This window comes from Lynx rufus, unplaced genomic scaffold, assembly GCF_022079265.1.
Source record: "Lynx rufus isolate CCGP_SWC_20201006 ecotype Redwood Valley unplaced genomic scaffold, mLynRuf1.p SCAF_12, whole genome shotgun sequence".
Classification (NCBI taxonomy): Eukaryota; Metazoa; Chordata; class Mammalia; order Carnivora; family Felidae; genus Lynx; species Lynx rufus.
This window is the reverse complement of record NW_025814826.1, coordinates 42,312,229-42,321,132: the sequence shown is the minus strand read 5'-3', so window position 1 is coordinate 42,321,132 and position 8,904 is coordinate 42,312,229.

The window sequence follows — 8,904 nt, the reverse complement described above, 5'->3', positions numbered from 1 at the left end:
CAAACTAGACCATAGAAATAAAAATGATTGAATAAAAAATGAACAGAGTCCCAGAGACCTGTGAGAAAATATCAAAAGGTCCAATATACATGTTATTGGAGTAGTAGGAGAGAAGAAGTTCGGGGCTGAGCAATTCTTTGAAGAAATAAATGTCAGAAGTCTTATTAAATCTGATGAAAAACAAACTTATGGATTAAAGAAGCTCAGTGAGCACCAAGGAGATGCATTCAAAAAAATCCACTTCTAGACACATCGCAACTAAATTACTGAAAAAGCAGGTGGACATAGATTGAGTAAAGGAGGGCAAAGTGATGAAAGAACTATATCCCTATAGTGATGGAAAGCTCTGTTCTCCCTTATGTCTTTTCAGAGGCCAATTTGTTAGAACACAGAAGTTAACCAGAGATTTTCTTTAGGCTGTGGTACTCAAGCCAAGTCTTATGCTCTGAGCAACTTTAGAAATCTGCAGACATGTTTGGTTTTTATTAAAATAAGCTCTTCACCTCTAGAGTGCATCCAGACATCTTGGTCTTTCAGAAAGAGCTGTAGTCTAGAGAGATCCAACATGAAGCAGGTATAGGGAAAGATGAATTCAGCTTTGATGATTTCCCATCAAATCTGAAGACAGGAAAATAAAACAAGACAAAAGCAAATTTCACAATTTCCCAAGAGCGCCTTCCAGCTTGAAAGTTTGACTTTATTCAACAAAGATACAACCAAGCTATTGTAAGCTCCTAAACTGTTTCAAATTCCTTCTCATCTATAAAGAAGAGTTTAGGTATTGCAGTTAAAAGCATGTTGAGGAACTGAAATGCGGATATGAGAGTCTATAAACTGTGACTGACAGCAAGATGGAAGTTCAGCTCTGTATTTCTCTGGTCCAAAGTCATACCCCTTTTTCCCATTAAGAAAAAGCCATATGTATAATTTATAAACATCTCACTTGTCAAAAACAAGACACTCTTGGGGCGCCTGGGTGGCGCAGTCGGTTAAGCGTCCGACTTCAGCCAAGTCACGATCTCGCGGTCCGTGAGTTCGAGCCCCGCGTCAGGCTGGGGCTGATGGCTCGGAGCCTGGAGCCTGTTTCCGATTCTGTGTCTCCCTCTCTCTCTGCACCTCCCCCGTTCATGCTCTGTCTCTCTCTGTCCCAAAAATAAATAAAAACATTGAAAAAAAATTAAAAAAAAAACAAGACACTCTTAAAAAGCCAAGAGAAAAAATAGTTGATTTATACAGGGAAGAGTTAATCAAGTTATAACATTCAGAAAAAAATAAATAAAACGGGAACAATTTTCAAGGGTTTTACTACGAACAAGACTGGTGAAATCTCTTGAGGGTATCGGGGCATTATATCAAAAGGAAACTTATCACAACAATCTCTTTAGGAAAAGGAGGGTACAATTAATAAAACCATACTCAGAGTTTTTTGTAGTGGGAGGAGTTCGACAGGATTATTAGTGTTTCAGCTGCCTAATGTTGCAGCTAGTTTCTGTTTTCCTTGAGTGGCAAAGAACTAAAGAGGGATAGAGGTAGACACCTTTGACTTGATGAGAATGTGTATTCCATGAACTTCAATCATTCATAGAAGGGAATGCTTATCACACTCAAAAGAGAAGTTTGTTGTTTATTTTTCTTAAGTTTAAGAAAGCATCTGAAAATAAAAGAGAAAAGGAAAACAAAGGAATGCAAAATAATTAGGGAATTGTTCAAGTCAAGTGAAATACAATGATATTAAGGACATTGAAAAGGTGTTTTTTGTTTATTTTTTAAAAGTATGTATGTCGTACTTAAACATCTTTTTTCTTTAACCCTCTACTGTATTTGGCTTTCTATTTTATTGATCCCATATAACCCTCGTCAGCTCTCTCCTTAACTCCTCCAGAGTACGCACTACTCATTATTGTTAGAAAAATTGAAGAAATAATGTTGCCTGGGGGCACCTGGGTGGCTTAGTTGTTAAGCATCTGACTTCAGCTCAGGTCACAATCTCGTGGTTCCTGAGTTTGAGCCCCACCTCAGGCTCTGTGCTGACAGCTCAGAGCCTGGAGCCTGCTGCAGATTGTGTGTTTCCTTCTCTCTCTGCCCCTCCCCTGATCATGCTCTAACTCTCTCTGTGTCTCAAAAATAAAAAAATAAAGGAAAGAATATTGCTTGAATTATTTGCAAGTATACACTACATAATTTCAATTGGATTCTCTTTGCTTCTCATCACTTTATTGTTTACTGCTTTCATTTTTTCAGACACATTTTATCCAAATAAGCTAACAGTCATATCCTTAACTATTTCAAGAAATTCCCATGGAATGCTTTTAATTTCTTTCCTTTGTATCTTTAAAAGTCTTCTTATCTTTTAGCCTTTCTATTATCAATTTGCGGTCCTATAAATTTATGTGTTTCCACTTTATTTTCTTTTATCTCACAACTTTTCCCTGGTGGCCTGTCATTCTTCACATTTTTACTATCACCACTTTGTAAATTACTCCTAAAAATCAAGTCCTGGCCAATTCTCCCATTTGAGAAACATATCAAAAAACTATTGGCTGGATATTTCCAACTATAAGGTTTTTCCAGCTTCTTAAATTCAACATTTTTGAACTTGAACTTATTATACATTATGATCAATTCTCTTAATTACCCTAAGTGCATGAATGACATCACCAGATCTACCCAAGCTAGAAATTTGAGCTCTATCTGATCGAATTACTCCTTTCAACATTATTGTGTTGAATTAATATTTTCAATCTCAAACTTCCTGCATGCATTTCTTCTCATATTCTCATGCTCAACATTTTAGTTTAACTATTGTTGGACTATTGCAGTGATCTCAATGCAAATTTACCAACCTTAAATATATTTTATGCAGAAATGTAAGATTAATTTTTGTAAGCCCAGTCATATGAAAATCACTCCCTACTCTGAATACCCATGTCAACTAAATTCTCAATGTCTCTGCTGGAATTTGAGTTATTCTGAATTTTTCCCCCAGACTTTAGTACACAGTATTGGTTGCCTACCTACAGCTATCTTCCATTCTTCTACCTATATCCCCAGTCTTGTTTGTTAATAGAGCCTTCTGCTTCTACCATTTCCCCACAGACACTAGGAAAATTCTGATTAGTTTAAGCCTAGAGAGGTTTGTACTATTGCCTTTACCAGTGCTTTGTTAATGATGAAGCTTGTGAACCAATCCTACCTCAAGAGGGAAAGTTTGCTAACATCATTAGAAAATTCCTTGCTAGTTAAAAAGTCACACTGAAGAAAATCAATCTGCTGGATATTGTCATGTTTGATTACGACACTTAATGTGCAGTGGCCATTTTATAACTGTGTGAGGGAGGGAGTTTGCATGAGGAAATCCAGCACACTGAGGTTGGCTGAAAGTTGGAAAATAATATCAAGAATCACAATTGTTGGGAACATTGAGGCAGTGAAAACTATCCGTGGGACTCCCTTACCCATCAATTTCTTGTCTTTTAAAGTAATATTTTCTGTATTTTTGAAGCCCGTTGAGTTTTCTATTACCTATAAATGAAAGTATACTTCAATGTCCTTATACTGCAATTCCTACAAAAAGTACAGATGTTTATGTCTACATTAGATCTGCACCACTTGCAAACTATTTAACTTTGGACTGATCTTTAACTTCTCAATCTCTCAGTTTTTTCTTCTGAAAAACTGGAATAATAAAGTACCTAATTTTGGGGGCCATTATGAGGTTAAATAAGTTAGTACCAGTAAAACACTTAGAACAGTGAATGGCCCAATCAAAATGCTCAATAAAGGCTATGTATTGTTGTTCTTTTATTTTTGTTTACATTCTTCCTACTCATGCAAATTCCCAGGATGGTCAGGTAGCCCATCTCCATGTCATAGGTAAGATATTGCTATGGAGAATTTGCGTTCCTCCAAAATTCTACTCCCACCCCTCACACCAAGGTGATGCTATTAGGATGGGAGGCCTTTAGAAGGTGGTTAGGTCATAGGAGTGGAACACTCATGAGAAGGATTATTGCTCTTTTCTGAAAGACCCTAAGAGCTAGCTTGCACTTTTCTGCCATGTGACGTTACAGTGAGAAGATGGCAGTAAGGAAACACGCTCTCACCAGACAACAAATCTGCCAGAGACTTCATCTTGTACTTCCTGGCCTTCAGAGCTCTGAGAAATAAAGTCCTGTTGCTTATAAACTACTCAGTTTACATTATTTGTTACCACAGCCCAAACAGACTAAGAGATTCATTTTTATCACGAGGTTTTAACAGGAGACTTCCAGTCTCTAAGTCAAAGGAAGAGAGGTATGAATCATGGACAATGACCATCACTTCCTTTCATTGTCCATTGTCAGAACTATCACAGGAACCCAACTTAATGTCATGGGTAGCTGAGACACGTAGCATAGGATAGGAAATATTTGGTCAAAACCGTCTCTGTCACAGTTCATTTTTCTGCTCGCCAAATCTCCCTTTGCCACCTCTTTCTACACATTAAACACACTTGACTGCTTTCTAAGAGACACATCTTAAAATCCCATCCAAGCTTTATCCAGCTTCAACTTCAGGGTCTACAGATTGTGGTACTCTCTCCATTAGGACAGATGAAGCTACTTTTTGTCCAAGCTACCTGCTTCCTTTTCCCTGACCACATACACCCGTCATGGAATGTGGTATTAGTTTCCTGAGGCTGCTGTAACAAATCACCACAACCTAGTGACTTCAGAGAAATTGATATCTCATAGTTCTGGAGGCAAGAAGTTTAAACCTGAGCTGAGTTGTGCTCCCTCTATGGGCTCTAACAGAGAATCAATTTTTTGCCTCTTTCAGATTCTATTGGCTGCTCTGAGATTCCTGGTCTTGTGTTGTGTCACCCCACTCTCTGCCTCCGTCTTCATATGGTATTCTCCTCCTTCTGTTATTTCCTTTGTATCACTTATGAAGACACTTATGATAGCATTTAGAAATACCTGAAAGATACAGAATAATTGACTCTTCTCAAGGATATTTATTTATTTATAATTTATTGTCAAGTTGGCTAACATACAGTGTATACAGTGTGCTATTGGTTTGGGGAATAGATCCCCATGATTCATGGCTTACGTTCAATGCCCAGTGCTCATCCCATCAGAGCCCTCTTTAATGCCCATCACCCAGTTTCCCCTCTCACCCCCATCAACCCTCAGTTTGTTCTCTGTATTTAATAGTCTCTTGTGGTTTGCCTCCCTCTCTCTGCTTGTAACTATTTTCTTCCTCTTCCCTTCCCCCATGGTCTTCTGTTGAATTTCTCAACTTCCACATATGAGTGAAAGCATACTTGTCTTTCTCTGACTGACTTATTTCACTTAGCGTAGTAGACACTTTTCAAAATATTTAATTTGATCTCTCCTACAAAGATTTTTCTTTCTTTTTTCTTTCTTTCCTTCTCTCTCTCTCTCTCTTTTTTATTTTTATTTTTTTAATTTTTTTTTCAACGTTTATTTATTTTTGGGACAGAGAGAGACAGAGCATGAACGGGGGAGGAGCAGAGAGAGAGGGAGACACAGAATCGGAAACAGGCTCCAGGCTCTGAGCCATCAGCCCAGAGCCTGACGCGGGGCTCGAACTCCCGGACCGCGAGATCGTGACCTGGCTGAAGTCGGACGCTTAACCGACTGCGCCACCCAGGCGCCCCATCTCTCTCTCTTTTTTAAATGAGGTAACATTTACAAGTTCCAGTGATGAGGACTTGATATTGTTGCATGACCACTATTCACCTGACCACAAAAATGATAAAGATATTTTGGCAGTAGAGAATTTGGCGCAAGGAATTAAAAAAATAAATGGTGGGGCTGAAGCACAGAGAGCAAAGGAGAGAGAGTGGGAAGATAAGCTAGAGAGAAAGGAGGAATCAGATTAATAGAGCTTTGTAGGACACTCTAGAGGATACTAATTCAAGATGATCCAAGGCCCCATAATGTATTCATTCTTTTTTATATGTAATGTAGATTAAGGCCTCATTTTAAGATGATGTAGAAACGGAGATCTCCCTTCCTGACAGACTCAGCTGTGAAAAATGCTGTTAGCCAATAGTCTCCAGCTGCTATATCTTTGGGATCTGCCATAGCATTCACTTTGAGGTCGTACTTTTCCTGTCTCTAATAATTCAAATACGTTTTTTCCCAGTATATCTTTTGTACTTCCAATACCATGCTGTTTGCTGTAAGACCTGAACAGGCACCATTGGTAAGTGGAGTCATCCAAGAAGGCAGGTATTTTTATGGAGTTACCTGGCAAAGAGGATTACATCCCAAGTGGTATGTGGGGTATGAATTATCCTCGGAACAAGGTGGCAGCCTATTACTAAAGATTTCACTGGTGATTATCTGAGAAAATGGTATGGTGAGGGGAACTAACTTGCCAGTGCAATGATTCAGATATTTGAAAGGTATAGGAGAACAATGTGTAAAAGTGAAGGGTAACTAGCTGGTTATTACTAAGCTGTATTAATTCTAATGGAGGAAGAATACTTTCTTAACAGAAAAAAAATCAGAATTATTTTATTTAACTTCTCTTTCCTATAAAATGAGTACTGTTAACATGTTTCAAGTCATTAACATTAGTTAACTGATCAAATTAGTGGGAACTTTATCTAATACTTACATTGTTATGCTAAGCAATGGTTTTCAAATTCTACTGTCACCAGAGTTTCCTGAGACCCTATTTAAAATACACAAAACTCAACAATACATTTTGACTGAATAGTTCCTGGGACAAGTCAGCATTTAGACAGGCATTGCAGAGTATAGGCTTCCTAAAGAGCCTTAAAGAAAGTATACCTAGATCTGAAATTGAATGCTGTACTCAATAACACATCAGAATATACATAATATTCATTTCAAGGTTGTTTTCATGTAAAACTTGGAACTCTGATGTTCTCATTATCTTTTAGAGTAATGTGATTAGAATAATTAGGGTTTGGAAGGACAGGCCAAGTCTTAAATAATATTCTCTCATGTTTATATGTTTGTTCTGATCTAATAAAGCTTGAAAGAGTCCAACTGTTGCCCTAATGTCTGATATATTTAGTAAAAATCAAATTAGTCATATCTCCCTTAGTTCCTTTGGTAAGCTGCCTATCTACACAGCTCACCTGGAGAACTCACCAGCCATAAACAGATGAGACAAATCATAACTTTGTTTTTGAGGAGTGAAAAATAGTCATCCCAAAATGCCAGATTAATCTTCCCCCACTCCTAGTAGGCTGCCAGAAAAGGTGGATGGAAAGATACCTGTGAATTTACAAACTGAATACTTTTGTTAATTAAATGTTGTTATAAATTAAATAAAGGGGGGTTGTTTCAGAAGAGAATTATTTTGCCTAGTAGGCCACAATTCCTAAATATAGCTGCTAAATCAGAATTGTGTATGTTGGGAGTCTAGAAGGAGAAGCAGAATGAAAAGCTCTAGTGGAATTTCATAACGTTTTACAGCTTCTCGTATTTGCCTGGTTCAATTATAAAAACTTGAAATACCACTGCATTACATTAGTGCACACAACCATCTTCTTTCAATAGCACGATCATACGAGTTTCCCTGCTCGTCTGTCTGCTTTCACTCTTGTGGGCTTCTAGTTTTTTTCTTTTTCTTCTTCTTTTTTAAAACCTTTATTTAAATCCAGGTTAGTTAACATACAGTGTAACAATGGTTTCAGTAGAATTTAGTGATTCAGCACCTATGTGTAACACCCAGTGCTCATCCCAGTGAGTACCCTCCTTAATGCCCATCACCCATTTAGCTCATCCCCCCACCTAATACCCCTCCAGCAACCCTCGATTTGTTCTCTGTCTTTAAGAGTCTTATGGTTTGCATCCCTCTCTGTTTTTATCTTATTTTTCCTTCCCTTCACCTATGGTCATCTGTTGTGCTTTTTAAATTCTGCATATGAGTGAAATCATTGATATTTGTCTTTCTCTGACTGACCTACTTTGCTTAGCATAATACACTCTAGTTCCACCCACATTGTTGCAAACAGCAAGATTGCATTCTTTTTGATAGCCAACTAATATTCCATTATATATATATATATACACACACACACACACACACACACATATACACACCACCTCTTCTTTATCCATTCATCAGTCAATGGACATTTGAGCTCTTTCCATAATTTGGCTATTGTTGATAGTGCTGCCATATACATCGGGGTGTAGGTGCCCCTTCAAATCAGCATTTTTGTATCCTTTGGATAAATACAACTGGATATGCTGATCTTTCTAAAATGCTGATTATGTCACTCCCACCTCTTATTGTTTTCAGGATAAAATTTCTATTTTCCACCAGTCGTGACTCTCTAACACATTATAACGTGCATTTCCCTGAAGCATTCTAAGCTCAAGCTATACGAAACCATTCTCTATTTCTGTACCCAAAACCTCTTACCTGTTAGACCCTGAGCATGTTCTTTCCTCTAGTTGAAACACACTACCTTTCTCCACCCTTCATCCTCCAAGTGTGTTTCATCTAATTATCTTTCTTTGAATGTCAGCTTGAGCATCACGTCTCTGAGAAGCCTTCCCAAGACTGTGACCTTCCTATGTGCTTTTTAAATGTCATCTCCTACTCCAACCATAGCATTCATATCGTTGTAATTTCTTATTTACTTGAATGTCTTTACTATTATATAGACTATTTGCTAGGGAGGTCAAAGCTGTTTCTGCTTTCTTCACCACTATTCTTAGAGCCTAGAAAGGGGCATAAAGTGTGGTTTTTACTAGTCAGGAACATGTACTAGTAGTTGTGATTGTGGTAACTTCAATAGCTGCAATTCTTAGAGTAGCGAGATGAGTTTAATTTAGAAAATTCCGACTTACCGTATCTTGAGAGACATTATTATTCTCAAAAAGCCTGAGTGCACACCAGAGGCAAGCC